Source organism: Bufo gargarizans, chromosome 3, assembly GCF_014858855.1.
Source record: "Bufo gargarizans isolate SCDJY-AF-19 chromosome 3, ASM1485885v1, whole genome shotgun sequence".
Classification (NCBI taxonomy): Eukaryota; Metazoa; Chordata; class Amphibia; order Anura; family Bufonidae; genus Bufo; species Bufo gargarizans.
Window position 1 is genome coordinate 448,710,177 of NC_058082.1, and position 8,768 is coordinate 448,718,944.

The window sequence follows — 8,768 nt, forward strand, 5'->3', positions numbered from 1 at the left end:
GCCATAACCCGTGCTGTCTGCTTCTTTATTGAAGAAGAACTCCAACTTGCCCTGTTTTTGGGGAGGTCCCTTCCCTCTAGGCATCTTGAAGAAGTTTTTTAGGGCTGTTGTGGGGGTAATCAAGTCAGCGGGAGGTGAAGGACCACGCTAATAATACGCTGTGTGCCAGTGCTGAAGGATCATGCAGCCATTCTGTTCGGCAGCCAAGCCACGCCCCCGGTCCTCACAGTCTCCTGATCTGAACATCATTGCAAATCTGTGGGTAAACCTTAAAGGGCAGTGCATGCAAGACGGCCCAGGAATCTCACAGAACTGGAAGACTTTGCAAGGAAGAATGGATGAAAATTCCTCATAGAGAATTGAAAGACTCTTGGCTGGTTACAAAAGTGTTTCAAGTTGTGATACTTGCCAAAGGGGGTGCTAATAGGTACTAACCATGCAGGGTGCCCAAAGGTTTGCTTCAGGCCTTTTTCCTTCTGTGTAGTTTTGAAAATGTAAAAGATGAAAATACAAAAAAATTGTTTTTGCTTAAAATAAAAAAAGGGAATGTGTCATTTTAAACTTTATGTCTTTTGGAGATCATTTCATCTTTAACTTCCATAACTGTTCACAGTAGCAGTAATTTTGACCAGGGGTGCCCAAACTCTTGCATGTGCATGTGTGTGACAACATGAAGCCAGTTTCTTTATGTATTCCTATCAAAGCCTGCATGTCTGTCTCATAGGAATGAATAGAGAAGTAACAGACTTCCTTTCCTATGTCAGTTGGAGAGGCAGAGTATTGGTCATATGACACAGCTGAGGATCAGAGGGGAGGTTGTAACTCACAAATACAGTCACTGGTAAGAAAATCTTCACTACAATTTATACCATGTACCTTTCTATTGGGCCAGAGAATAAATATTTTTTGGGAGTGCTTGTTTAAAGGGAGTTTGTCGGCAGGAAATTTACTTTTAGTGTCCTGCTACATGCCAAAATGTGTCTTGCGACAAGAAAGTTGTGCAACTTTTCATGTAATGTATTTTAATTATGTCACAATGAGACATGCTATGAAAAAATCTATATTTTTTTTTGCGTCTGTTGCATCGCAGATGCATGTCGCATGGCAACATCATTGAAATACAATATATGAAATGCTGCACGACATTCATGTAGCCATACACTTTTGTATCGCGCAACTATTCTGCGACTTGCTGTCATGGGACACGTCGCAGTGTAGCTATACCATAAAACTAGGCACAATGCCTTATTGGGTTAGCTCAGCTGAATGTAATGATACCTTTCACTTAGGCTACATCAGTCAAGGTCAGCTATCTGGCAGGCTGTTCTGATAGCCTGTTCCAGCAAAAATGATGGCTGTTGGCCAGATAACGGAATTCCAAAGCCCAAAATTTATGTTTGAAAGCGGCCGGATCACTGCTAGACCCCATTATAGCCTATATGGATCCAACCTGCTGGATACATTCACCAGAGATGTGAATGAAGGCTTAGTGTTCCTTTGCTTTATTCTAGACAAAAAGAGTACTTCTAATCCATTTGCAAATGAGCGGTTAAAGGGCTTGTCTCATCTGGCCATTAATGGCATATCGAGCACATCTGTCTCAAAAACAAGGTCGTGCTGTTAATGGAGAGCACATTGTGCTTGTGCGGCTTTCTGCATTTATTGCTATGGGACCTCTAAAACTGGTGAAGCACTGGCTTGGCTATTTTACCATTTACTGCTAAGAGACTTCCAAAAATAGCCGAGCCAGTGCTCTCCATTCATGGTGGAGCCCTGTTCTTGATGTAGGAGCAGGTCCCTGAGGTGAAGAAGAGAAGTCATATCTAGGGATGAGCGAACTTCTGTTTTCAAGTTCGGGGTACAAGGTTCAGGTTTATCTAAGAATTCCGTTATGGATTCTGCTACCATGAACTATAAGTTATAGTCCGTGGTAGCGGAATCCATAATGGAATTCTTAGATATCCTGAACCCGAACCTTGTACGCCCAACTTGAAAACAGAAGTTCGCTCAACACTACTCCATTTTCCCTCCTTTTATAATCCACTCCTGATTTTGGCTTCCAAAACTGCAAGCAGAAAACGTATTGTGTGGCCTTACCCTAAAGAAAAGAAGGAGGCAGCACAAGTTGTAGGTGATCAAATAGGGAAGAACTTTTAATCCATAGTAATCAATCCAGTAGATGAATCTGGATTGATCACTATGGATTTAAGTATGGACCCAGGTCCACAGTAGGTGTGCACTGATTTTCTGCATATATCGTCTTGGAGACCTGTCCAGTTGGAATTGTAGTGGTTTTCCATTGTAAAAATCAATTACCCAAGTTATTCAACAAAGTCTCGCGTGACTTCGGCTCATCGGAGCCCATACATTTTAATACTGTACGGAGAGATGCATGTTCATACAGTATTAAACCAAATGCTATGGGCAACTAAGCCAGTTTTCCTCTATACCAGTTTTGTCACCCCCTTTGTCTTTCACAGATATTCGCTCTGCTTGAGATGGAGTAATTGATCTCCCTCACCGTCTGCTATTGCTACACAGTGTCACTAAGTGTCATATAAGCAATACAGACCATGTCTGTGACACAATGTCCTCTTTCCACCAGTCTGTTTTCTCCCACTCATACATTTTATAAAAAAATCAATTTTCTGAATATCTCTCAAATGCACAATCCTGCTAATGTGAACGTAAGAACCTGAAGTGAAAAGAAAAGCTATAAAAGTAACAGGAGGACAGCTTCACTTAGGTTTTTAATTGTGTTTTCTACCCTTTTGTGGTGTTAGTGGTGCTTTTTTAATGGTAAAAATGCAAACTCCAGATGTTAGCTGAAAATCTATGACAAATATGAAACGCTTTTTTGCTACCAGCATTTTTGATAATTAGTTGGCTTTTTTGGGTCTATGATGCATTTTGAAAAATGCAGCATGCTGAAGCTTAAGGTGTGTTTTTCTGCCATTTTCACATAAATTTTTAAATAAGGAGAAAAACGCCAGAAATAAATGTGATTCACACAAATCTATAGGCCTTAGAAAATGTATGTCATATAGAAAAAAACGTGAAAAACACCAGTGCAAATTCATCTGTTTAGAGACAATAATGTATATGGCAGTATAGAGGAAAGAAGAGAGCATATGTTTCTTACCGATTAGTGCCTGAAATCCCTTTCCAGAAAATAATCTTGGTAGCTTGAAGATTAAAAGGTCATTTTTGAAGAGAGGAATTTTTACCGCATTAGAAGTGCCTGAAACCAGTGTGTATGTATGTGTATATGACGGTACTTTTTTATATACTTTAGCAACTTCCCATTTCTGCATTACACTCAGTCACTCATGTTTTCCTGTTGTCACTAGTAATCATTTGCATTTGTTTTCTATGCAAATTATTACTTAATCAGACAAGCTTCTATTAACTAACTGGGTTACACATTACACCATGTAACAAAGCAGTTAAAAAAATGACATAAGGGGAGCTACAGGAGTATTCATCTTATATACAGTCAGGTCCATAAATATTGGGACATCAACACAATTCTAACATTTCTGGCTCTATACACCACCACAATGGATTTGAAATGAAACACACAAGATGTGCTTTAACTGCAGACTGTCAGCTTTAATTTGAGGTTATTTACATCCAAATCAGGTGAACGGTGTAGGAATTACAAGTTTGCATATGTGCCTCCCACTTGTTATGGGGCCAAAAGTAATGGTCCCCTAGGGGACAGAGGGGTAAGACTTAACATTTAATAAGGTCAATTCTAAAATAAATAGACACTAGAGGATGAGCCTCTGTAACGTACAACATAAAAAACAGCCCGAAGGCCTAGACTGAACACACAAAAACAGTACGGGAATGATGGTATGGAAAGACAAAAAGGAACGTTCTCACCCGGTTGTAGATGTAGACCAGGGGTTCTCTCGGAGGTTGTTGAGGATAGAAACAGACCTTTGTTGTTGGATCACCGTACTGGATGGTAACAGGCGTAATTGCCCCTTTAAGTAATGGGGTGACGGGGTAGGTTAACCCTAGACATCCCTAAATGGGGGACAGGGGCTAATACGCCCTACCTACCTACACGAGGATCTTGCCCCGCAAGGGGCGTCCCCGTCCGGATACCTGACCCTGTACGGGCAGAATCCCTAATATACCCTATAAGGGTGCTCCCTACGTGTCACGTTTCAATTCGTGAAGGAAAATCATCAGGGGAGAGTATGGAAATGACAAGGCTATGGATGGGGCTTGTATGACCATAAAAGTAGATGGTAAAGGAGGGGATGTAGGGGTCAGTAGTCAAAAAATAGTACAGAGGTGTAGAGTCAGTCAGACAGTGACACCTAAATGACCGCAACAAGGGACCTCCTAGTTAGGGTATAGCTGCACCAGTGGGTACCAACTATAGTTGGTACCCACTGGTGCAGCTATACCCTAACTAGGAGGTCCCTTGTTGCGGTCATTTAGGTGTCACTGTCTGACTGACTCTACACCTCTGTACTATTTTTTGACTACTGACCCCTACATCCCCTCCTTTACCATCTACTTTTATGGTCATACAAGCCCCATCCATAGCCTTGTCATTTCCATACTCTCCCCTGATGATTTTCCTTCACGAATTGAAACGTGACACGTAGGGAGCACCCTTATAGGGTATATTAGGGATTCTGCCCGTACAGGGTCAGGTATCCGGACGGGGACGCCCCTTGCGGGGCAAGATCCTCGTGTAGGTAGGTAGGGCGTATTAGCCCCTGTCCCCCATTTAGGGATGTCTAGGGTTAACCTACCCCGTCACCCCATTACTTAAAGGGGCAATTACGCCTGTTACCATCCAGTACGGTGATCCAACAACAAAGGTCAGTTTCTATCCTCAACAACCTCCAAGAGAACCCCTGGTCTACATCTACAACCGGGTGAGAACGTTCCTTTTTGTCTTTCCATACCATCATTCCCGTACTGTTTTTGTGTGTTCAGTCTAGGCCTTCGGGCTGTTTTTTATGTTGTACGTTACAGAGGCTCTGTCATGGTTCTACCTTCTTACCGTTCCCTTCGTTTGACATGTGCTGGCGGCCATCTTGGTTTCTGGGTTTCTTGTAGCCTCCCACCCTGCGGCTTCTCCTTCCCACTGGGAGGAGCTGGATGCCTAGCTCATATATATAGGAGGTCTGTGGCTTCAGTTCCTTGCTTGGTCCTCCTGTGTTCACATGCTTCTAAGACTGCTGCTGCTTCTGGTTCCTGATCCTGGCCTCGTCTGACTACCCCGTTGGTTCCTGATCCTGGCTTCGTCTGACTACCCTGCTGGTTCCTGATCCAGGCTTCGTCTGACTACCCTTCTGGTTCCTGACCTCTGTCTACGCAAGACCCTGCTTCGGTTTAGCCATCCGTTTGGACTTTTGCTTACAGCTTGATTTTCAATAAAGCCTTCTTATTTCCACTTATCTCTTGTTGCACGTCTGGTTCATGGTTCCATGACATTAGGACCAAGCCATGAATTCTGACGGTACAGGGCCATCCGCGCTACCTACGCTGGTTGCCAGACTTGATCAGCAGGATCACCTGTTGGGTCGGTTCGCTGTGGCGTTGCAAACCCTGCTTGAACGCACGGCTCATTTCGCTTCCGTTGCCGATGGGTCGGTTGTCGCTCCTGGGCCCGCTCCTACTGCCGCTCCGGTTGTTGCGCCAGAATCTACCCCGACACCTGTTGCTGCGCCTGCGGTGTCTCGGGGTATGACCGGTTCTGCCCCCCTTCCACAGCGCTTTGGGGGAGAGCCAACTCAGTGCCGAGGTTTCCTTAACCAGGTGGGCATTTATTTCGAGTTGCTGCCACATGCCTTTCCTACTGAGAGATCAAAGGTGGGCTTCTTGATCTCGCTGCTCTCGGACAAGGCCTTGGCCTGGGCCAGCCCTTTATGGGAGAACAACAATCCGGTGGTTGCCGAGTTTTCCGGTTTTGTTGCTTCTCTTCGGAAGGTATTCGATGTGCCGGCTCGTGCTGCCTCTGCTGCGAAGCTCCTTATGTCCATCAGACAGGGTTCACGATCCGTAGCTGAATACGCCATTGAGTTTCGTACCCTGGCAGCAGAGGTGGGCTGGAATAATGAGGCTCTGGTCGCTGCTTTCTCTCATGGTCTCTCGGATGCCTTGAAGGATGAGGTTGCAGCTAAGGACCTACCAGTGGAGCTCGAGTCTCTTATTTCTTTCCTGATTTTGATTGACACCAGACTCAGGGAGAGACCTTCCTTTAAGGAGAGCCTGCGGAGGTCTTCTAACAGATTGGCGCCTACGTTTGCTGTCCCACCCGTGCCTCCCTCTCCTCCCACGCCTCCTGGGGATGACTTGTCTGGGGGTGAACCCATGCAGCTGGGGTTTGCTCGCCTGTCCGAGGGGGAGAGGGTACTCCGGAGACGCGAGGGCCGATGCATGTACTGTGGTCTCGGTGGGCATTTTCGGTTGGCATGTCCGAACCGTCCGGGAAACGCTCGCACCTGAGATCCTGTCGGGGGCAGATCTTGGGTGGAGTCTCCTCGTCCCCGGTTTCCCTTGTCGACAAACCACTGATCACTGTTGTCCTCTCCTGGGTCGGGGGCTCGGTGACGACCCAGGCGTTGGTGGACTCTGGTGCTGGTGGTTTGTTCATTGATAGTGTGTTCGCTGCCGCCAATTCCATTCCTCTGCAGCCTCGAGGTTCCCCACTGGCTCTTGAGGCGATAGACGGCAGACCCCTTCTGCCGCCACACGTGACTCATGAGACCCTTCCAGTGGGGATAGCCATTGGTGCCGTTCACAGAGAGTCGGTCTGTCTCCAGGTGATTTCGTCTCCACACTACTCGGTGGTCTTGGGGTACCCCTGGCTCCAGAAGCATAATCCGACTTTCGATTGGAGATCGGCCGAGATCCTCTCGTGGTCACCGCAGTGTGGGGCTAGTTGCATCCATGGGCCTGTCAAGTTGCTGTGTACTTCCTCGGACTCTCTGTTGCCTCCTGAATACGAAGAGTACCGGGATGTATTCGATAAGGTGCGCGCGGTTGCCCTACCTCCGCACCGCCCATACGATTGTGCCATAGAGTTACAATCTGGTGCCGTTCCTCCTCGTGGCAAAGTCTATCCACTGTCGGTAGCGGAGAATGAGGCCATGGAGGAGTACGTGAGGGAGGCGCTTTCACGCGGACACATTCGCAAATCCTCGTCCCCGGCAGGGGCTGGATTTTTCTTTGTGAAAAAGAAGGGCGGTGAGTTGAGGCCTTGCATCGATTACAGGGGTCTCAATCGCATCACGATCAAGAACGCTTACCCGATACCCTTGATTTCCGAGCTGTTCGATCGCCTCAAAGGGGCCACGATCTTTACCAAACTCGACCTGAGGGCGGCATATAACCTGGTAAGGATCAAGGCGGGCGATGAGTGGAAGACCGCGTTTAACACCAGGACCGGTCATTATGAATCCTTGGTTATGCCCTTTGGGTTGTGCAATGCGCCCGCAGTCTTCCAGGAATTCATCAACGATGTTTTCCGTGACCTGTTGCAGCAGTGTGTGGTGGTCTATTTGGATGACATCTTGGTATATTCTGAATCCATGGAGGCCCACATTATGGATGTCAGACGAGTGTTGCAACGGTTACGAGAGAACAGGCTGTTCGGTAAGCTTGAGAAATGCGAATTTCACCGATCCCAGGTAACCTTCTTAGGTTACATCATTTCCGCTGAGGGGTTCTCCATGGATCCTGAGAAGGTTTCGGCTGTCTTACAGTGGCCCCAGCCCAGTGGTCTCCGTGCCCTGCAGCGCTTTTTGGGCTTCGCCAATTATTATCGGAAGTTCATCAGAAACTTTTCTATGCTAGCCAAGCCTCTCACGGATCTGACCAGGAAGGGCAGTAATTTCCAGGTCTGGCCGCTCGAGGCCATCCGAGCTTTTGAGGCTCTAAAGTCCGCCTTTGTGTCGGCTCCGATTCTGTCGCATCCCAACCCTGGGTTGCCCTTTGTCCTCGAGGTGGACGCGTCTGAGACGGGAGTAGGCGCCCTTCTGTCTCAGCGTAGAACACCAGAGGGTCCTCTGCTTCCTTGTGGGTTTTACTCCCGGAAACTGTCTTCCGCGGAGTGCAACTATCAGATTGGTGACAGGGAGTTATTGGCCATCGTGCAGGCCCTTAAAGAATGGAGGCACTTGCTCGAGGGTTCGGTGGTTCCGGTTCTCATCCTGACGGACCACAAGAATCTGACCTACCTTTCTGAGGCCAAGAGATTGACACCACGTCAGGCCAGATGGGCTCTGTTCTTGTCACGTTTTAATTACGTGGTCTCCTACCTACCCGGTTCCAAGAACATCAGAGCGGATGCCTTATCACGGCAGTACTCCGAGCTGTCCGGGGAGGAGTCGATTCCGACTTCGGTCATACCTCCGAATCAGATCCTGGCCGCCATTCGCACCAGCCTGACCTCTCCCCTGGGTGAGCAGATTTTGGCGGCTCAATCTGGTGCTCCCTCTGGGAGACCCAACGGCAGGTGTTTTGTGCCTGAGGAGTTGCGCACTCGGTTGTTGCGAACCTACCATAACTCCAAGGCCGCGGGGCATCCTGGAAAGAATCAGCTGTCCTGGGCTGTTTCACATCTGTTCTGGTGGCCTTCTCTACGTTCCGACATCGCCGCATATGTAGCGGCATGCTCCGTTTGTGCCCAGAGTAAGTCCCCTCGGCACCTTCCGTTGGGCCTTTTGCAACCCATAGCCACCGGGGAGCGCCCATGGTCACACCTGGGGATGGATTTCATTGTGGACCTCCCT

General features: G+C 47.7%; 1 protein-coding gene across 4 annotated transcripts in view; it reads right to left on the bottom strand.

Annotated features, from left to right (window-relative positions):
- The window catches only part of LOC122930277 (adenosine receptor A3-like), a 58,408-nt gene extending 55,137 nt beyond the window's left edge, over positions 1 to 3,271 (bottom strand). For all 4 annotated transcript variants that reach the window (XR_006388114.1, XR_006388113.1, XR_006388112.1 and 1 more), the window contains exon 1: positions 3,143 to 3,271. The gene's annotated coding sequence lies outside the window, so the exon portion shown is untranslated. The remainder of the gene's footprint in view (positions 1 to 3,142) is intronic.
- Positions 3,272 to 8,768: the final 5,497 nt, after the last annotated feature.